The sequence below is a fragment of the Anopheles darlingi genome, chromosome 3, assembly GCF_943734745.1.
Source record: "Anopheles darlingi chromosome 3, idAnoDarlMG_H_01, whole genome shotgun sequence".
NCBI lineage: Eukaryota > Metazoa > Arthropoda > Insecta > Diptera > Culicidae > Anopheles > Anopheles darlingi.
This window is the reverse complement of record NC_064875.1, coordinates 57,926,238-57,948,514: the sequence shown is the minus strand read 5'-3', so window position 1 is coordinate 57,948,514 and position 22,277 is coordinate 57,926,238. Positions and strand designations below refer to the sequence as shown.

The window sequence follows — 22,277 nt, the reverse complement described above, 5'->3', positions numbered from 1 at the left end:
GTCTAACTTTAACCTGAAGAAGAATGAATTGGCTTGTGATATTTTCGGTTTGTAAGTTTAAACGAACAAGTGATATTGTCGACTTTCATTTCGACATGAACTCGATTTGTTTTTATTGCAAATGATGAGAACATCGCAGAGGGATCTCAATTGTAGTATGTGAATGCACGATAGCATTACCGAGACCAGGACCAACAAGAGACCCGGTCCTTATACTATGCCGAAAGAATCGAAAACGAACAGAATATTTGTCACGCGCCAACACCAAGTAAGCTGCGAATAAAACCTACTTATAAGTATCCATATCAGGATACATCCACTTTGCATGGTAAGTATTTCACACCGAATGTCTGCGATTATTGACGGATTCATTATCGCATGATTTTCAGTTATCTGTCGCATAGATGAAGGAATCCTTTTTCGTTTCCAAATCTGTGTTCCATCGACAAGGCTCTCAAAACTCATACTCAAGTTGATGACTGGATGACGAAGCGATTGTGGGTAGTATCACACTAAAATGGAAGCATTCGCCGATTCGTGCGGTACATCGACGACTTTATAAATCGAAAGAGTACAAGGGAAATAGAATGGCGTTTTCAGTAACTTGGTAGACAGTAGACTTGGAGGACGACGGCGCTCGATCGCAAGCGGTGGCGGAATCTTCTGTGGCAGGCCAAGACCGCTCGTCGGTTGTAGCGTCTGATAAGTAAGTAAAGTTTTCAGTAATCGGTTATCGTCCAGTTTGAATGCTGCCGTGAAACATGATCTCTCAATCTGCTTTCATAAACGCAATACTTGATCCAAGCCGAAACGGGATCGAAAACATCGTATTTTATTCGTCGGTTTGATAATTTTGTTTTGTAAAAATCACGCAGATTGCCTCAGAGGTATTGTCCAATTTTAACAAAATAATAATCGACTGATAAATTGGCTGTTGGATCTAGTATTCTTCTTACGCCCTTAATTTAAACCCAGCTTCAACTAAGGCTCTACAACAGCACAATGCACGCCTTCACTAACCCACTCAAGTTTATGTTAGCGAGTGTGTGTGTGTGTACCAACCAAATCAAGAGTACACTCTCGATCTCTTTCTTGCGAGAGTCCGTGTTTAATTCATAAAAAGTGTCCAGTGTGTGAGTCCAGAAAGGTTCGTGTTTTTAAGTGGACGGTTGGTCTCTGTAAGAAAATATGTTTAAAAAAATTAGTATAATATATATATAGAAAACATGTGTTGAAAAATAATATGTGAAAATATGTTTGGTGGACGGTTGGTCTCTGTAAGAAAATATGTTTTCCCCAAAAGTGCATGTTTCCGCAAGGATATCGTGAAAAATAAAGCCAGCATTTGAATCCGTGCGACTCCCGTGTACGTGGTGTGTGCGTATATGAATCCCTTTAAATAGTTTTAGCATATTTACAGTATCCTTTTCTCGTGCCGTGCTCGTGAGGTGCAGCTTGTTAAGATTTTTTTTTGCGCAAGAACCATTTCGGAGTGTATAGGTGATGCTGCCGCGTTGTTCTTACGCGGTCTGAGAGTGTGTGAGTCTAGAACGAAAACAACGCGATCTTGGTCCCCGCGGCTTCTCGAATCCTTTTCGGTGTGTCCTGGAAGGACGATTTCCCCGGATACCCTTTCTCGTGTTCCGTGGAATGGTTCTCGAGGAAAATTCAGATTTCCCACTACGCCCAGTGCTAGAGCAGGGTTAAAATAAAGCAGCAAAAGTGATTGTTTCATCTCGTTCGCCTGATACGTATGGGTTGATGTGTGTGTGTGCCTCCGGTTGATTAAATGTTTTGTATATTCCAAGGTGATGCCGAAAGAGTGTTGAAAAGGGAAGAGAAAATGATGAAAATTGGCTGAACCGGAAAAGGAAAATCCTTTTGGCGTGCGTGCAAGTGTTGTGTGTGTGTGTTTGTGTCTTTGAAGTGAAACAATCCATCTCCATCAAAGCAAGCGGAGGCCAGCGGTGGAAAGATCGGCGCGATTCTTGCGGTAATTGGAAAACCTTATCTCCGTTCTGTTCGGCTAGGGTGCGATCTGGGGAAAATTTAAAGGGCGGACCCTCTGTAGCAGACACCCAGACACACCCAAAGATACACTGACACACCCAGATGAAAACCACTACACACGCGCGTGCCGCACCCCCCCCCCCCCCCCCCCCTTCCCCAGCGCTCGGGATGTGGAGCGCGCGTTCGTCCTTTTCGGGGTGGAACCCCCCTGGTTGTCATGCGATCGGTATGATAGGGGTGCAAGGGGAGAGGGGTGGGATATTAATTCAAAAGATGCTGGTTCACTTCATCAACCCGGCGTGTGTGGGCTCGATCGGAGACCTCTCGGCACCAGCCGCCGCCGGCCTCTTGAAGCTGAGCGGTTGATGGAGGTGGAGAAAGGAAGGATCTCGTCGTCCCGGCTACGGATCCTTTTTCGTTCAGGATGCCGGAATTTGGTCTCGGCGCATGCGGTGCAATCACCGCACCTACGGAGATTCTCCATCTTGTGCTGCTCGCTCGTGCTGGATGCTGGTTGGAAAATGAGGGCGAATGGGTGGAAGGCTGAATGCGATTTTTCACACCGGAAGAAGCAGTTAATGGCGGTTTAACTACCAGTGCTTTTGTAAATTTCAAACATTTTCTTATCCCTTGAATTATTACTGTAATATTTGAGGTAAAATACAAAAGCAGGCCTATGTTGCCTGGCAATATGAAATAGTCTGAAAGGTTATCGCAGTAATCCTGTGCCACTTTTAGCTTGAAAGACGTGAAATACAACAAGCCCTGGTTTGGTTGTTAAATTTATCATTTTTCTTGCCGTTCCTTCTGAAAATATATCTTGAAAAGAAATAGAGCATCGTTTATTTCGTGATCAGAAACGTAAGTTTTTAACTGAAGTAATAAATGTTAAGTAAATGAGTAAGCAAGTAAGCAGAGTCTTTGGTTTCCATTTGACCCAAAAAGTAGGAATGGAGAAATGCTCCACATTCGCCTTCACTCTGGCACTAATTTATGTTGTTTGTCTTAATTTTTAATCGTTCTGCTGGCGCTAACACTACCACACCCTGTACAGCATAAAATATGTGTTTTAATGCCTCACAAACGCTACCTTTGTTGTGCAAAAATAAGGCGGACCGGCTCCTCGCCAGTAGCAATGGCAAAACACCTCGGGAACGAGAAGCCATATCGAGCCCACCCCGGCTCAGGTGTATCCTAGGTGGCCTTGCCCTGTCGTACCGTTGAAGCCACTTTATGATTGTGGACCACCACCTTCGTAGCAACCGTTTAGCGCAACCAGTCCCCAGGACAACAGGAGGGTTGTGGAGGTCCAGGGTGAGTGGAGAGAGTAACTCACCTTGAGGGTTTACAGGGCGGTAATTACTGACGTCGATGTCCTTTAGATTGTATGCTGTGAGGTGTTATGGTTTGTGGCTGTGGTGGCTGTGTCCCATGGCACATTCCGTCACGAACCCGGCGACCTGAACACTCTGCTCAGTTCCACTGCAGGGCATGCCAGGTGTAGTGGACGAAACGGTTCTCTGGACACGTGGCCACAATCGATCCCATTGAGATCGATGCATGTCTTTGGATTAGCATAAAACAAGGTTAGTGACGAGAGCTATGGGGTCTAAATGAGTGTTTACCCCTTTTGGTTCATGCCCGAGTCAAGGCGAACCATGTCAGCTTTGCCGCATCAGATTCCCAGTTAAGTCTTCTTTCGGTTGGCCTGGAATAAGCTGAAAAGTCAAAAGACTCCAGCTGATAATCTCCCCGTTTTGAACCTGTAAAAGGATCCATTTGATATGTTTACCTTCCCCCTTTGCCCCTGCGGAGTCGCTGGCAACTGAATCATGCCTGGCCAATCGCCAGCGAAATGTCAATATTGAGCAGCTTAGCCGCCGTTCCCTTGATATCGCTTCGCTTCCGTTTCATTAACCTCCAGGAACCGGTATAAGGCAGCGTTAGAAAACGCTGAAGGCGAGAACGAGCGAGAACTTCTAAGCGGATTAGCGGACAACAGCGACAGTACACAGCAGGTCGTGCTGTGGACGCCCGGCTCGAAGCGCTAGACAAATCGAACGTCCTAAGCATCGACTAGGTTAATTCCTATGTTTGGTGCTACACGTACAATCGAACGATGAACTGTTGATGATTGACCGGTTTTAATCTGGGCGCAATGTGCCATTTGTAACGAGAAACTTAAGGCCTAGACACGCACTGGATTCCATTTTTGGAAAGATCAATACCTTTGGGGAACTCGTTGGGTACCAGTACGGAATATGGAACCTTCTATGCTACTTTGGGGCAGAGTCTGCTGTTTGCATTACTGTCAACTCGCTACTACAGCGTCGAGGTCATAGTTGAGGTGCTTGCCGTGCGTGGTTACTCCAGTCGGAACGGGCGGTTAACGGTAAGCATCGGTTTGGCATGACCGCGTCCAGTGTAGCAGCTCACTCCTCGTTCCTGCAACAACAATCGGCACCAGTTGTAGTCGAGCAGCGACGCATGACGACTTCTCCGACGGCCGACGAAGCAATCACTCAAGAAATATTAATTTCACTTAACACTTCGTTCAAGAACTGTACACTGCTGCTGCTAGCACAAAGGGTGCGCTAAGAAACGGCCTCAACCGCTCCACCAGCTCATGGGGGGAATCGCTCTTTGAAGCGGATCTCCACGCACAGAGGAAGAAGAGGAAGAAGAAGAGGATCACAGATCGTACGCTTGTCCGGTCGTAAGCAAACCGGAAAATGCATTCACAACATTCCGCTATCACAGGGTTCGGTGCTCCAGTCTTCAGTCCTTTTGCTCTTCTTCTCCAGTCCACCAGTTCCGTTATTCCCGACGCCTGTTCTGGCGGCGCAAAATCCTGTTTCTCCCCTTCTCACTCCCTCGCTGCTACCGCGCACCCGTGTGCATGGTTTTTGGGGCCAACGAAATCCGCGGGCCTAAAAACCAAAACACAATACATCGATTGCGTAGAGAAGCGAACGGAGCGTACGGACTTTCTTTCGCCGGAGACGAGGCGGAGCACCGCAGGAGAAAGTGTTTCCAAACGCGAAAAAGGAGTGCCCGAGGGGAGCCGGTGGTAGGCGGGGGTTTTGTGGACGATTGCCCATCGATGCGATGGTGTGTTCGGCATGATATCAACGGCAGCACACTGGGGTGACTTGGCTGCTGACTTCCAAAATCCAAAATTTTCCTTGTACCTCCACCGTATTGCGTGCCCAGTTGCCATTGTTCCGGATTTAATGTTTTCATTTTCGGTGGTCTCGATGGACTTATTGTTGGTGCCGGTCGGTGCTGCTTCACTGATGAAAGCGAAAGCAGCGCGCGTACAATGGTTGCATCTTGGGCGAATCGCTAGAGGTTCTTTGAATTTGAATTTTACAACTCCCAGGAATCCACGGGAACACTCGAATGTCACCGATGGTCGTAAACCAGCATCTTATTACACTAACGAGCGCAATCATGCCGAATAGTCCTCAGTGGGCACGGTTGCTGTTGTTGATAAAAGTCCGGAATAAAACCAGTTCAGAGATAGGCCTCGATGCGTTTAAAGTCGATCGGGGCATGCATGCAGGTCCAATAAATCAAAAACTCGGCCCCAGAGCCATTGCTTGTGTGAGCGAAAGGAAAGTTTGGAACGACCGTCGCTACACGGTCGCCGCTTTAATGTTCACCCATAAAAAGGGCGCTTGGGTGGAAGCGAAGCGAAGACCCAGACATGATGGTCAGATGCACCAGGGCCTTGGGGGGGAATTTAATCCAAAAATTTCTCTACTTTGGTTGGCAGTGCAAGGGTGGCATTAACTAGAGCGCGAATGCGCGAGTTCAGAGCCCGTGTGCTCACTGAGAGGGCTACACAAAGGATTATGTCTGAGGTCTGAGGTCTCAGAGGATAAGCAATGTGTCAAGGCAATGATCCTGCATGATACTTGCCACTCTTTCTAGTAAAAACGGTGGTGTTAGTTTATCTACCTATCTTTCTCTCTCTCTCGCTGTGTCATCCACTCGCCAAAAACAACATATCAATCAAGCAGAACAAACTTAACGGACACTAAAAGTTGGTCTACCTTTGCTGGTCTGCGCACGGTGTCCCATAGATGGCTCCTCCGCGGTCGAGGTTAACCTGTGTGTGACATGGCGTTTTGTGCGGCTCCCCACAGCACTCTGTCCACTGGTCGTGGTCGGTCGACAGCTTCCATGTGGTTTAGGTGGTGGTTTTCGTTACTTTGATTTCTGCCAGGTCAGGTCGTGGGCTTGGAACATGGTCTTGAACACACTTCCACCGGGTATGTGGGGGCTTGTGGGGAGCTAGGGGAGGATGGCTGGTAACCAAAGTGGACAAATTGAGGTGATTTATCTTTTCTGGTTTTTTTTTTGTTAACTTTTCAATATGCAGACTGGCAAGGTGGCGAAGTGGCGAGTTTTGCGTCACCTTTTTGGCCATAATGTGTCTGCGATTCTCATTTTTCTTGTCGCACACCAGGGACGGTCGCCAATGTGCGGTGTACCGTCTCAAGGTCCCCCCCCCCCTGAAGCCTGGGTTCTCAACTTTTGAAATTTGTTTTGAAAATTTAAATGCCTCCCGAGGTAGTCTGGGCTGGGAAGTGTATAATCCCAAGAATGTATAGACTTTACAGTGAGAAGGATGACTTTTTGGCGTGCCGCTGCCGTGGCTTACTCTTGGCCTTACTTGGAGCTGGATCATTGGGGCGAACTCTGGACTGGATTTGCATAATCGTAAGGGCGATGGCCGCGTGCCAAAGGCAGCAAACGGATGACTATCATCAATTAAGAAATCCACTCCATTCGCAGTAAATTCCAGCTATGAATGTCCAATGCTTTAAGTGAAAAGTCGATCATAAACTACACTCGATATCAACCCCACACATACCCTTTATAGAATTCGATCACTTTCACAGCTAATGAGCTTGGTCCTATGTCTCTCCGGTCTAGGAATTATGGCCCGGAACACGAACCTTGCCTTCTTGCCTTGCGGTGTCACTAATTGACCAATCATTTGCTGCAAACTCCTAAGGTTCACAAATCTCAAATCTCCGCAGCATGACGTACGCAGGTGGTGAAGAAGAAGGTGATCAGGCAAATCTGGCAGACCGTAGACCTGCGTCTGAAGGCGATCCGCGTGGGATCGGCAAGAAGTCCTGTGGTTTCATCTTGGTGTGCCACGCGAACCGTGTGCCTAGTTCCAAGCCTTCCTTCCTTCCTACCACCAGAAAGGCAAGAAAGGCTGGAGCAGGTCTCATTTGCCCCATCTTCACAACTTATCGGCCATCGGTCTGGAATGGATCGCCCGAAAACTGGTTTTTCGTTCGACGGCCGGCCACGGTGACGTGTGGTTCGCACTCGCACACACAGAAAGTCACTTTATGATTCGGTTGTTGCCTTTGTTTTGCTCTTCCTTCCTGCGGCGGCAGGCTTTGGCTTCTTTCGGCTGCTCTTGGCTTTTGGTTCCGTTCCGTTCCGTTCCGTTGATTGACCCCAGCCGGGCGATCGCAGCTTAATCGCTGGTCATCGCCCCGTATCGTCGTCGGCCGGTCGGCAGCGAGTGTCGACCAGAGAGTTCAGCATACGCGCGAGCGCGAAACCTTTCACGCAACCGAAGCGGATCGCTCCAGATTGGGTCAAGCGGACAGCCTTTCGGACGGGACATCACCATCCACCACGATGATTGTACCGTTTTTGAAGAGGCTGATGCGAATGTGTTTATTTGCCTTCCTGCCCGTGTGTGTCGTATGCAAAGCGAATCTTCTGAGGATGTGTTATCTTATGGATCTTATGGCTTACATTCGCTGCAGTCCCAGTTGTTTGTGTTGTGTTTGGTCTCTTTCGCCTTTATCTCAACAGCTCGACAATGTGTTGCTCCTTGGAGTATTCCTTCGCACAGGCGGCACTCAACGGGCTATGATGAGCCGTGGCCTGGGGTTCGCTCTAATTGAATTCGCTTCCGACCTTAATCGATCGCAAGCAGAGCGCCGCTCCGCTCTCACACGCTAACGGTGTTTTGCGCCATGGCTAAATGGTTGATGCGTAACGCATAGAATCGGAGCTGAAATCGGTTCGAATGCAAGCAGCAGCCACCGCATTGCTATCTATCCAACCTGGCAGCAGCCTTGCACGCCTGCGAACATCAAGGTGCAACTACAAGAACAGGCCAACCGGTACCCGATCGGTGGTGCATCGTGGATTGCATTCGCTTTGGCGGCTGTGTAATTACGGACGAATTCTTCAATTAACCACGCACCGTGTGATGTGCGGTTGTTGTGATCGTAGTGTGAAGCGTACAGAGAATCGTGCAACAGTTGCTGCTGCTCCTGCTGACACAATAATATTGCTGTTCGGGTTAGCGGTTTCGATCGCTCGGCATTCTTTCTCCAGTCGCGCGAAAGCGCATCCAACATCGAGTGCATCGGAAGTACAGTTGCATGTAGCAGCGCGCACTACGCGTTTGTTGGATTTATGTTGCACTGGCATTGAAGCGTGCGTTCCGTGTCCGTGCAATTTGTTTTGCCGAGTGGCAGCGCGACCGCCCTTCGTTTGTTGATCTTGATTCACAGGAAAACCTTTTTCGTTAAATATTGATTTAATGGCTTTAAGTAAAGTACTGTTTTTTTGCTGTTCATGATGGTCTGGAAGCAGTTCAGCATCAGCTTCGCTTGCAGATTGGATTAACTCGCTCTCTCTCTCACACACACTTACTCTGACAGCGACTTACTCAATTGACTTTATGTCTTTTGTTCATTTACCTACAAAGTATTGCGCGCATGAATAATGCATTTCCGTCATTCTCATCGTCAGATGACAATTCCATCGTGATCGGGGCATGAACATAAAGCCTTTTTTCCTCATAACTTTTATTGCATAAAACTGTGCAAAACAGAGAGAGAGAGACATTTCGTAGTTAATGCAAATCTTTGTTTACTAAATCAATGTGCTGGGTGGCGCATTCAAATGCGCTCGTTCGGTTGGTCGGCGATGTAATCAACCCCCGAGGAGGGGCACTCCTTGTCCTGGCACCCGGACTGCTCTGCACAATGCTCCGCGTCACACGCCCCAGACTGCGATTCGTCTGGGTGCTGCTGCTGCCGATGCCGCGTTGCATTTGCATTGCAAAAGTGCAGCGATGAAAATAATTCATCCCCTCATCAGCTGCCCAGCCGACGCAAGACGTCGGATATGAACTTGTCTTTGCAAGAAGAGTGCAACGAAGGAGAAGACCTCCCGGTGGAAGAGAGAATGGCCAAGAATATGGTCTACCACCAGGCTGCCGGCGATCACGTGCAGCCGAGTGCGGGTGTCGGTGCCAAACCCAGAGTCAGTCACCTGCCTGTAGTTTGTGCACCGCGCGCGCGGCTCAAGTTCGTGTTGTAAAACCGTTGCGACTGTTACGCTCCGAAGGGAATAAACATTCTTTTATCAGCTCATTTGCATTCGTCTGGCAGCTTTCGATGCATCGACGACGACGACGACGACGACAACGACGGTGGGAACAAGGTTCGTTGGCGCGTTGGTCGAAGACCTCTGCTCTGATCTGCCTATCGAAAACCTACGCTATTGCTATGTATGTCAGCTCTATGATGCGCGCGCCCCACATACAACTGATTGTGATCGATTAGGAAGGTCCATGCTCGACACATAGCGGTACCGCTAGAGGCCGGCGCCGGACGAGAGCGACCGATTAGAGCGAACGTTGACACCGAGAGGGGACTTAGGCCAGTCTGTTTGGTGATGGAAAGTGCCGTCGCCACCGTCTGGCTCCATTTTATTTTTGTTTTCTTTTTTTTCCCTTCCACAAGAAGTCACTGTCACTGTGGGTTGGCCAAGAAGCATCGGTCGCGTCGGTCGCGTTCCGGTCAGAGATAAGATTGAAATCCGATGCGACAGCACTAACGATTCTCGGGTGATTTGTCGCCTTTCATCATCATGGCTTATGCGGGTCTTGGTCATCGCTACGTAATGTGGCAGTAGTGTTTGAGAGCGGCGGTTCGTATTATGTTTCAAAAGCAAAGCATTGGATGTTTTGAAGGAGAAGTTTAAACAAATATTGATTCCCCGCACATCGCACCAGAAATTGTCAGTTTCATCTTACACAGAATTATTTTCTGAACTTTTGTCCATCGTATTATTACTACAACGAATATACATCAATGATGACTTACAAAGTTACTGTTGATTAGTATAGCTGATCCACTGTTCTAGTTCCGAAGGTTTTTTTGCTACGAGTTCGCGGCGCGATTAAAGTGGAACCGCAGCCATTGACAAAGATACGAGCAATGAAAATGATTTTCCAATTAAATCGCGTTTTCCTCGGGCCAGGCAGCCCAAAAACAATAGCGAAAGAAAGGCAGTGAAAGCACGAGATCTGCAAGCGAAGCGAGCCTGCAGTGATGTTTCTTTATTCCGCACACTTTTGATGATATGTTGGCATGATTTTCGTGCAAATAAAAAGCATTCCATTTCATTTCTCTGGCGCCTGGAGTGAGGCATTAGTTTATGATGTGAAGAAGAGGCATAAAAGAATCAACAATCGCACCCCCCCAAAAAACGCCTGATGCTGTCGCCGGCTTGACTGACTGACGGACTTGACTTGGTGGGGGTGCGATACACCTCATTCCGCGGGCGGTGGTGAGAAAATAAATAAATTATCCAATGAAAATAAATCATAATTAAGCGCCAACGCCAATCGAGGGTGGCTCGCGTGGTTCACGCACACACCCGAGAGGTTTCAAATTTGAGCTTTCCGTGGCCTACGCCTTTTCGGTTTCGATGCGGCACACGGTCGGTCGACCTGCGTACGCAAATCCGTGCCGCATAGCGGGGAGCGGTTCGACCTTGAAGGGACTCTCGGTTTCGTGACGTCCGATCGGTCGCCCCAACAACCAAAAAGAGTAATGCGTTTCCTTTTGTCCCAAAATTGGGGAATGGTATGGAAGATTTATGGAGAGAGGTTACGCGCTAGAGGTTGAATAGTTAATTTGAGGAAATTAGAAGTGCGACCCATCCTCCAGAATATGTGGGTGGCGCTATAATGGGCGTCCCGATGCTATGTAACCGAAAGGGAGTTGTTATTCTAACGAAACAATCTGCATCAATGCGGATGCGCGAAAGGGGGGAGGGGCTGTTCCAAACCAAAAAATGGCAACCCAGACCCCCTCCCAGGGTTCCTTCTGTGTTTCCCACCGACCTGAGCAAGCTCAAAATTACGGCCTTCCGATGCCGACAGCAGCAGCGGCAAGACGCGCGCAACAAGAGGCAGTTGTTTAGTGACGGTAAACACAGCTGCGTCGCCGGAATTGGCAATTTATGTCGAAGCCCCTGGCACGGGTTCGCCTCGAAAAGCGGCAGCAGCGGCAGCAGCAGCAGCAGCAGCAGCAGCGGGGACCAGCGGAGAACCCGATTTCCCGATCTTGATGGAAGGGTTGAATAAGGTGGTTGGCACCGTGTGCGGCCCGGTACTAGGGCCGGCGTCTGAGACCGACACTGGCGCTGGGAAATGGGGCTACTTATCGCGTACCGATCATGCCTAACCTCGTCTTCGTCGTCACTGGTGCGCAGCAAAATCAATCAAAAATTGGTTCATTTACTTGGCCCGTGGGACCAAACCCCGTTGGAACGGCAGCAGAGGAAGTGCAGACGTAGTAGAGTATCGCCTATCGGAAGTCATTTCCGATTACTTCGTGAGCGAGTGAAGGTAGGAGTTGCAGTAACCCGAGCCCATGATCCCATCAACCACAGCCTTATTAACCATTTAACGGTGCCTAATCTCCGTCAGCTGCTGCTGCTGCTGCTGCTGCTGCTGCTGCTGCTGCTGCTGCTGCTGTTTGTCGGCGAATTGGGAAGCAGTTCACTTCCTCCTGGTCCATTTCCTTCTCCCGCCGGGGCGGCTGTCACCAGGTTAATGAGTACGGCCATCACATCCGACTGCATGTGCATGCAACTGTGTCACGCCTTTCTGGAGGAATCAAACGATCGGCGACCGTCACCTAACGACACTTTCTTCCGATCACTCCTTGCGTCCAAATCCAGCGGCCGTCTAGTTAGTCGAACAAATTGGGACTCTCAACGCCACAATGCCGTGAGGCGAAGGCAAAAAGTGAAATCAAAAATGCTTGTCAGCGAGAGTTTCACCGCTGAATGAAACAATGGGTGAAACAATGCCAACAATCTTGTTATGCGGGGGTCCCTAGGGGGCGGCGGCGGCGAGGAATGCGAGGCAATGAATTTATTTTTAAAAGCCGTACATTCTTTGCTCCATTGACCAGCACGTGCGGTACATGCCTCTTCCGTTAATGGTTTGGTGATCAGCATCGATTCGGGGACGTCAACTCGGTCGAATGTAAGGAATCTCGAATGTATTCTGTAGTGGTGATGGTGACTGGAATTGAAAATTCGGTTTCATCGGGACCAGATACAAGAGCTTCTCATGTATTCCCACTAGGTTTCCCGTCAGAGATCGTCCAACTATTTATGTCCTTAATTTTAGACGACCAAAATTGGAGGACAGTTTTCAACACTGCTGCTGCTGCTGCATGGCAGCATGGACATGTTCCGGACGATTTACGGCCGTGTCAGCAACAGCATCATCATCGTGTAAGTGCTCTTGTGCTGTTCATATCGCCCACGGTGTCAGTGGTTATGCTGACACGTGCTCGACCGCCTTGATGGAGATGCATCTCCTCCATGCAATGGATGTGCTGTGGAGTCGTATTCTCCTTAATTTGTCTTCAATTTCTCCGCTTTGCTGTCGGACAGGTGTTCCAGGTGTGGTATTGGAGTAATAAGTCAGCAAAGGCATGTAAGCGACGGTACTGGAATGGAAAGTATCTGCAACAAAAGTGTCTCTCGTAATGCCCCTCCATGCCTTTAAGACGAACTTTACGACGTTTTTAGCAAACCATTTTACCTTTGCTATAAGCAGAAGAGCGAGTAAAAAGAAGCGAGAGTGTACGTTACTTGAGGATCACCTGCTTAACATGCCCGTCAACATCGGTTTCCGGTGATGGCGCAGGGTAGAGTATGGAAGGCCAAGTACCGGAAAATGACTTTTGAAGTGCCCATCCAACAACCAACCACATCAACCTGTCGGTTGTTCGGTCGGTCGGTCGGTCGGTGTCTCAGTATGGCACCCGTTGTCGACGACACATGATTCGCGCACTTACAGTCGATCGTCGGCTTTTGCAAGGGACATCTTGTCCCACGGGCTGGTCTCTCACCCATTCCTTTGGTTCGTGAGAAAATGCCGCTGGCCAACGTGCGCTTACGACCATGCACGCGGCATGATTAGAATAACAATTTGGGAATTTGGTTTTATCTTAGCTACTTGCTTTTGAGTTCCTGCTTTCAATCGCTCCTCTCGTCGTCTTGGCTATCGTCACGTAAGCCGCCACCGAACAGTCCGTGGTTCAAAGTGACCCCTTCGTAAGCCTAACTGACCTCCGCCATTGCAGAGTGTGGATTCAAATCAACCGGCCTTCCAAAACACGACGGTTCGTTGATTGAATGATTTATGAAGTCAACCGTGTGCTGCCTGCCGGTGTGTATCCGCCTAGTTTACCTCGATAGAAATCTAATTTCCAGCAACACTTTCCGACGCTGCCTTCGCACAACGGGCGAACCGAGTTACCACGGGACCGGAGTCTAGGGATTATCGGATTGGATCGATTCTGGAATCCATAGAAATCGGGCTCGCTGCTTTCGGTATTGATTTTTGATCAAATATTTGCCCACAGGCCCATGCGTTGCCTGGTTTGTCAACGTCGGGGTCGGAAGGTTTGCAGGAGGAAAACCTTTTATATCAGCGTCAGCGCACCGCCTGGCTTTCCGACAGTTTTTCGCAGAAAACATTTGCTCCAACTGCTGAAAAGAAGGAATCCATTTACTTGCAGCGTTGCTATGGCCGCCGGGCCAGGCGTGGAAGACGTTTTTAATCTTCACCACCTTCGCCGCCACGAGTTTTCTTCTCCTCGATCCTTTAACCACCCCCTCGATCGAAGGGAGTATCCTGTTTCAAAGGGACGAGCAGTGGAAGTTGATGATATTCCTTTTCCCGGAATATCCCCGGAAAAGGAACTTCAAAGTCAAGGTGGTTTCGTGTCAGATGGAACTTTCTCTGCTGTTCATTCTGCTGTTCACGATAAATAAATAACTCGCTCGCAGCAAGGGCGAGAGTGAGAAGAGCGCTGTCCATCATACGGAGGACTGCTTCCGGTTGCTTCCGATCCGATTTCCATTTGGCACACGCCGCAGCGCAGGAGCGTTTCTTTGCTGCCGTGCCCGCCTGGTGTTGTTGCTGCTGCTTCAGTTGTGACGTGGTGGTAGAATGGCGTGTGACACTCGAGATGATATTTTTAGCTCGCTTATTAATAGCTTTGTTGTTGGTATTGGAACCAACCAGCCAGCCAGCCAGCATCAACAAATCCGGACGCCCTTTTGTGGGACTAACCGCACCAAACCACTCTCTACTCTCGCACTCAGTGAAGAAGGGAAACTCCATTTCCGTTTCGTGCCACAATCCGCGTTGCTTTTGGGAAGAGGCCGGTTGGACGGTTGCTTCAGGAATAGGTTAGCTGATTAGCGCAACACTCTACAGGCCGGCCGGCACGATGCTTTCTAGCCCTGGCGAACCCAACAAATGGCCCCTGAGGCGCAGAGGCCACGGCGAAGACGATGACGTCGACGTGTATCTTTTGGGCGTGAAAACTTTCACGCGGTACGAAAGAAAGCCATCATCAGATGCTAGAGCGTCAGATAGGTGGTGATTGAAGTGAGGAAGTGCAATATCATTTTATTGCCAAGCTTGGGCTTGTGTTTCGCGCCGATCTGTGTGCCATTAGAGGAAAAGTCACGCTGCCGGAGCTGCTGAGTGGCTACGATGAGGGATTTGTTTAATTGATTTGCCTTTGTTGGTTGGTCAATAGTTGCGAGGATGGATCTCTTAGATGATACAATGTGACTGCAAAAAGGTACATTGGTATGTGTGATTTCCTTTTACACTATATGATCTAGCATACGTCTAGTAATTGAAGTGGAGATAAAGGTATTAAGAAGCTAAGGAAGAAACATATATTTTCAATTTTCAAAGTACATTTTAAGCACTCTACACATCTTTAGAAATGGAATGTTGAGGTCGTGCTACGCGACTCATGATGTGAAAGTCTCTGCTTGCTGCAAAGTATCATTGTGCTTTGTTTTGACGTTACTGCTAACGCCGGTCGATTATGCCAAACGAGAGGCTCTCAAGTGCTAAAGTACCACCAGGCAAAGGTAAACTTCTTCCAACGGGGAAATGCTGAAATGTTGCGAGAGCCAACCAACAATTATGTGTGAAGAGAGCGAGAGGCTGCGTTATGTTGCCTCTTTATGCTACCAGTGCAAACGCGCTTGTGCAAACAGTGGGCCACCAATCTTTCGCTGCTTCAGCTGAACCTTGTACGATCAATTTGATTTCGTTCGTTTCGACGGTAAATTTGCAAACACCCCAAAATGGCCGTTGGCGCATGTAGCGGCGTATGGCCCGCAAACATGCTACCTTCAAGCATAAACTCGCTCTTATGGTTGTTTGCAAATGAAAATGCGCGTGACAATATGTCAACGTACCGCGGCCGGGCCGTGACGTGCTTAGTGAGCAAATTTTGATTTCTTTACGGATGCCCCACCCGACAAAGTCTTCTGGTAGCATAACGGGGCTGAGCAGCATAATGAGCAGTGAAGCATGTATGTTTTAAAGTATTTTGTCGAACGCGCAACTGTTTCATCATTTTGCAGCCTGACACTACTTTGCTTACATTAAATTTACTAGAGACTGTCACTGTTTGATGTGCTGCAGTGATTTTGTAAAGATTTAATTATAATTACTCTCCTCTCTCCATTCTTCTTGCTACTTCACTCTCTCCTCTAAGACCGTCTTTCCGGCTTCCACTTTATACTATGCACCCCGCCCACGCAGTACTAGTGTTCATCAAATTTGTTTTTGCCCAGTGTTTTTGCTCTTAATGGCCTGGATACAGGCTGTCATCGTTTGCCCATCGCTCGGTCCCGGATCGCCCTCGATAACGAGCCCAGCGATGCCTGCAAATTTACGATAACGAGCACCCTCATGGGGTGGCACCGTGGTCCGGACCTGGACCCGGAACCCTGGGTTGTCAGTTTGGCGCAGTAACGAACTAAAATGATAACGGTATGGCACGGCACTAGAGGCAGAGGCTCCAGCTCGGCGCGCTGATTCCTCCGCTGTAGTTCCCTTTTATGATTGCCACACGAGTGTGCCAGAGAGAGAGAGAGAGAGAGAGAAAGAAATAGCGGGGAAGAAGGTTCAATAGCAGACTTAGAGGCGTGTAGAGGCCAAGTTCATTAGTTAAGTTGTTAGTTTCAACTTGTACCGATCGATGCGACGATGCTCGTGGTGCTGGGGGGGTAGAGATGCCCCTTTTGCCAGGTTGATACGTATGCTCGACTCGCTTTCAATGACCTGCAACATAGCTATATGAAGCCAGTCGCTAAAGCCTGCTCTCCGGTACCCTTTTTGTGCACTGAAGTGTGCTCGCACAACCGAGTTCAAGAGGTGTTTCAGTGTTGAACTGAAAACAAAATCCGCTTGCGAGTTACGAAGGTTGTGGCCCTTACTTTATCCACCACGCTCGATCGTGCGGCATAGACCGTGGTGGTAATGATTGCATTTTGACCACCTGAAGGTACCTTCAGTAGAGGGGCAAGTTGCAGCTGCACCAGACCAGCATCAGCAGCAGCAGCAGCAGCAGCTCTGTTCCTCGATCTGTGGAACGTGGTTTTTCATTTCCATTTTTAGCTCAAATGCGCCGGCCATACTGGCATCAAAAGCCACTCGAAACTTGCATTTTGCTGCTGCTGCTGCTGCATCGCTGCCCTCGAAGCAGCGTACGCCAGCCAGTTGTGCAACGACCACACAGCCATTGGCGACAGGTCTGCGGTGCAGCGCCGAGCGCCACATTCTCAAGGTAAATTCGGAGTCTCACAAGTCGATCGCACACGTCTGTGGAGCATTATGGTTTGCTGTTGCTGCACAATGCGGTTTCGTGTGGTTTTCTGACTTTTTAATTTTTCGCTTTTGTTTTGGAAGATACAGAGACACAACACACACACACACACACACACACACACACACACACACACACACACACACACACACACACACACACACACACGTACCAGTTGGGTTGGGGGGGTTCGAAACTGCATTATGTCACGACACAGCTTTTTGGATGCACAAGATGCTGTATCCGTGGCGTGATGTGTGTTTGGTGTCGCAACGATGGCCCCTTTTTCTTGGGCACGTGGAATTGCAGTAGATTGGATGCTTGTTTTTGGGAGGTTTTATTGGACTTTATTGGCCTATTGCCTGTAGTTCAGTTTCGGATGGATTTGGTTGGGATTTATTAATTTGTGTTTCTTCTTGTGTATTGGCACTAGTTATATGAAACGATGCTGATTGGTATCAGGGTGTTATGCCACGGTACGGCTCATCGGATTGGGATTACTACGTTTCCCTGTGGATAACCAACAGGATTTTTCAATAGTTGTCATAATTCACGCGCAACCATTAACTCCTCCCAACATCCTGAGTTGCGCCATGAACGTCACGATGCCTTTACTTCTCGGATATAGCTCTAACCGGTTAAGATTATGACATTTAAAGGTGCAGAGAACGTCCCGTCTATTAGCTCGGTAATTTGATTCCGTGATTTGTAATCCCATTCACTGTGAACTGCGCTTGGAATCGAATTAAAAAAGAGCAACAATTCGATCACCGCAACAGCTACGCACAGGCGAGCAACGGCGGGGTCTAATCGGATTGCCTCTCTGCCTGCCAGCGCTGTCTGCTGCCGTGGGGTAAGAACTGAGACCAAAACGCGTACGACGCGACGACAAATTAGTGTGCGTCGTGGTCAATTAATCGCGGTAATTTGTAGGTTCTACCCTGCGGCCGCGTGGTTGCACGGAATTCTCTGGGACTCGCCACGCCACGAAACCGAAACGGTGCGTAACGCAATGAACGAAATCGAAGTGTTGGATGTGTTGGTTGGGATCAGCTTCTTCGGGCGAAGAAGATGCCTCCTCTTCTCTGTGTCTTCCTGAGTCCGGAATCTGACTCCATCTGCTGGTTGCCATGAGAGGTGCAGGAGTGACTGACTGCGAGATGAATCTTATTCGTTCCGAGCAATTAGCTTCATCTATTAAACCTGGCTGGGAATGGCGGAAGGCAGAACAGCTCAGCACCAGTAGGAGTTGAAAGTCAACACAAGCACTTCATAATAGCCGAGGTTAGACAGTAGCGATCGAATATAACTGGCCACTTGTTTCCATAACCCGCGCATGTCGCGTACTAAGTTTGTTCAATTGGTGGATCCGTCCGCCTCAATCTTGATATCTTGAGCACACTGGACCGGACCAGTTTCAACTCGTTACGCCCGACGAATCATCATCAATCATCACACCCACATTGGGATGAAATCTACGTTCTCTTCCGATACGATAATGCGAGATGGAGTGTGTGCCCCTTCGACAATGATGTCGCCCGGAGACTCTGGAGGGGACACACATTATCCAACTTGAGTGTCCATACCCTACAAAGGAGAAGGAAAGTAAGAGTGAACGGATTCGGAGTTCGGGATTCCACTCGAGACGAGAAACAATGTATGGCCAAGCCAAGGTGGCGGCAGTGCGTTACGCCTACCCGTCACGACACAAGCAGAAGTAGAATCCAGGAGGGACCCCACGAAATGACAACACGCTGGTCGAAGACGGAAGCGCTCGCGCGCGCCCGCTCATGACAAAAGGTTGTTAGCATCGCGGTGCGCTCGCTCGATGCGGTGGAGCATTGTTACGTTTTGTAATCGCGTAAGATCTGCGTGTTTCGCGTGCTTCAGCGGCTCGTACAAGGAGGGGGAGAGGCACGCGTGTGTCGTCATACTGCCATCGGTGCACCGGGTTGGCTGTGGTGGTTAGTGGTTAAGTGGGTTGCGAGCGGCGGGATTTCCCGGGTTTTTGTTTGCTGTCGTACGGAGAACGCGTGTTGGCAATAATTGTCGCACTAAGTGTGTGCCGCCATCGTACACAAACCGCTCTCTCTTTTTTTCTCTCTCTCTCTCTCTCTCTCTCTCTCTCTCTCTCTCTCTCTCTCTCTCTCTCTCTCTGTCGTGGGTCATGCTGAACGTTCATGTTGAACACTTGTAATGGCCAAAGAATGAGAGGGTAAGAGGGGAAGCACCGTGGCAAGCATATCTTGGGATTTTAGCATAAAGTTCTCCAAGCAACCAAGAGTAGATTTCAAGTTGTTGTATCAGTTCGAGCTCACAGCATTTGCATTTCGACAGCTTCCGGCAGCTCTGGTATCCATATGGCAATTTGAATATGAACCATCTTCCGGTCCGAGCATGGGATCTTCATATGCTTGTATCAAATCTGAGCACCCTGAGGGTGTAGGGTGTTTCAGAAAAATATTATTCTCTCCGATGGGTGTCCCTTGGACTTTTCCCTTTCGACAAATGTTCCGTTCGCTTCCGAAATCGGTGCCAAAGTGCTTTTGCTTCCAGGCTTTTTGAAGTTGACTTAGGCTTCTTCGTTTACTTTGTCGACTTCTTTGCTGCTACTTTTGTTGGAAAACACAGGGCTGCAAGCTAGAAAGTAGTTTGCTACAGCAAAGACGTACAGTCGAATGCTCCATTGAAGCGGAAGCCTTCAAGTCGGGAGGCGGTCTTGGGGAACAGTGTTGACGGCACCGAGTGCCGAGTATTTATGCCCTCCAGCGAGAGACACAGCATAGCGAGATGAAGAACAGGGAGTAGTCTAGCGTGTGTTCTGGAAAAAGGAAGACCTACAGCAGCCGTACCAGCACCAGGTGAATGTCCAGAAGATGCAAGAGTAATTGCAGCAGACGGACGGCGGGACGAGTGGCGATGGCGTGTGTCTAGGGCTTCCCTTGTGTCGTTACACAAACTGTAACACAGCACCCGGGGGGGAGGGGGACTAGAGTTCGTAGACGAACCGATACCATGCTGCATGTTTCATGAAGTCTGATTTCGCAAATCCAAACAACGCTCTTCAACATTCGCAGGAATGGTGGGGAGGAACAGAATGGAGCTTAGTTTGACATTTGGAGAATCGCCATCTAGATACCATCGATGATTGCTGATGGTGACATTGTGTCAAGGTACAATGTCAGTGCAGTCAGGCGTATGGTGATGTCCCCAATCCACACACACACAACACAGACACAGGCTGCCTGTGCCGGGTATCATCATCGGGTCGGAGAACTGATGGAGGTCATCGCCAACGATGCGGAGCGCACACGCTGCCTCCGGCACCTGAGGGATGGTGATTGTGCCCGGGCTACTGCGATGCTATTCAAAGCATAGTTCCTCATCCGGCAAGAGGAGACGGCCGGCGGGATAATACCGGGCCCACTGGAGTTCATAGGTTGCTGATGAAAAATTCAAACCCCATCACCGACGTTGCGCCTCCCATGGTTATCCGTTGGCGGGAGCGACGGTGCTCTGGCATGAGCGTGCTGGCGCGCTATAGTGTGAAGCACGGGACGGGCACACCACCATGGATTGGCTCGCTAACGAGCCTCGCGTCTAATGGTGGAGTCATTTAAATTTTTGTTTGAATTGGCGCTGAACTTTTGAATGCCGGGCTCAGGCTCAAAATAGGCCTTCCAAAGGTGACTGCCGCTAGCCAGCTGTCGTGAGCCCCCGGGGATGCTGCGATGCTGCAGGCACCATTTCACCATTCCAATGGTTGGCATGGTAACCCGCTTGCACTGTGCTGGCAGAGTAATGTCAATAGACTTACCGCTACCATAGCCACCAGACCAAAAGCCAACCAATGTGCGTCCAGCATTCCACAGCCCACTGGCAGCCCCCCCTCTGGTATTCGGAGAGCTGCCGAGAGGCGAGTTATAATCCTGATTCGTGACCGAATGCGGGTCAACCCGGGCGGGCAGCTTGAGGTGGCGAGAGTGGACCCGGGTGGTCGATAAATCGAAATTGCAATGTGAATATTGATGAACCATTTCTGCTGTTGGCCACTGCCAAGTTTCCCTCGTTCTGTGGTATTAATATGATACTCATCTCTGTATCGGCCGTATTTCTGCATTTCCGTAGTGTCTGTGGTGAGTGTGCAAATTGAAACTCTTTCCCATGATGAGCCCAACCGGCAACAGATACGTAAGCCACCAACAGGTTTTTTGGCTCCCCGAGGTTGCTCTGCTCATCACTTCAGCCCCTTTTTGACAAGTTGCTGCAACGTGCCCGGACGTTGATGTACGTGCGCCCTACTTTGCCAACTTCGCTTTGTATCTGGACGGGTCAGGAAGTTACGTTCCGGGCCAAGGAACCGAATTACCAGCGATCAAGATTAATAACGATGATATGGGCTTTCTTGGCTAACCGTCACTAATCTCTCTCTCTCTGGCTCTTTCTGACTCTCTCGGAAGCGAACTTTAAAATCCAAGTTTTGTTCCGGACGTCACTTCGTTTGTGGGCCAAAACGGTATTCCGGACGTCAAGTGTCTGTCTGGCTGTCAGGAGGCCAGTCGGTTCGGTTGGTCATCTTCCGCCCTGTGGATGTATGTGTGTGTGTGTGTGAGATGTGAGTGTTAGTTAGTCCAGACAGCGCAACGGGAACACTGAATATGCTTCCAATTAGCGAGAAGTCCGTGACCATTCCCTGGCCTGGGCTGGCGCCATGGAACTCCGTGCGGAGTGTGGTGTGAAGTGTGTTCCAGAGTGTGCTAAAATCAACATTAGCATTCATTCCGTTAGTCTTCAGGAAGCCCACCGCTGGTCTTGGCTGTTCGGCTTTGCTTTGCTCTGCTTTTCCGTTGGTATTAGTATCGCTTGTCATTACGGCTGTCCGCGATGGATCCCTCTGGTGGTCTGGTGGGAATGGAAAGTAATGAACATTTATTATCTGCTAATCACAGATAAGCACGACCTACTCGCTTGGTTGGTGGAACTGTTTACACGAAGCCTTTCCGCGAAGAATCTATACAACTCCAGCGAAAGCGTGACTCTAAGTCTAAGTCTCATCTTCTTACCAACCCCTGATGCCGATGCACCGCTGATAAGGTATACCGTATAGCGGGAGCCATCGCGCGAGGACTTAGTCACGTCTTTGACCTTGAGTACCGTTACACTTTGATCACCTCACGTTGTGACCACCACCACCGCCGCCCATCACCATTACACTCCACGGCCGCTAGTATGGCCCAGCTGGCAAAGTGG

At 49.3% G+C, this 22,277-nt stretch overlaps 1 protein-coding gene across 3 annotated transcripts in view; it reads left to right on the top strand.

Moving 5' to 3' along the window:
- The first annotated feature begins 1,129 nt into the window (after window positions 1-1,129).
- LOC125957590 (neurabin-1) overlaps window positions 1,130-22,277 on the top strand; it is a 52,987-nt gene continuing 31,839 nt past the window's right edge. Inside the window, exons 1-2 of one of the 3 annotated variants that reach the window (XM_049690389.1) lie at window positions 1,130-1,178; window positions 1,809-1,993. The gene's annotated coding sequence lies outside the window, so the exon portion shown is untranslated. Of the gene's footprint in view, window positions 1,278-1,465; window positions 1,994-22,277 lie in introns of those variants that run through there. The other 2 variants (XM_049690390.1, XM_049690388.1) reach the window with 2 other exon arrangements.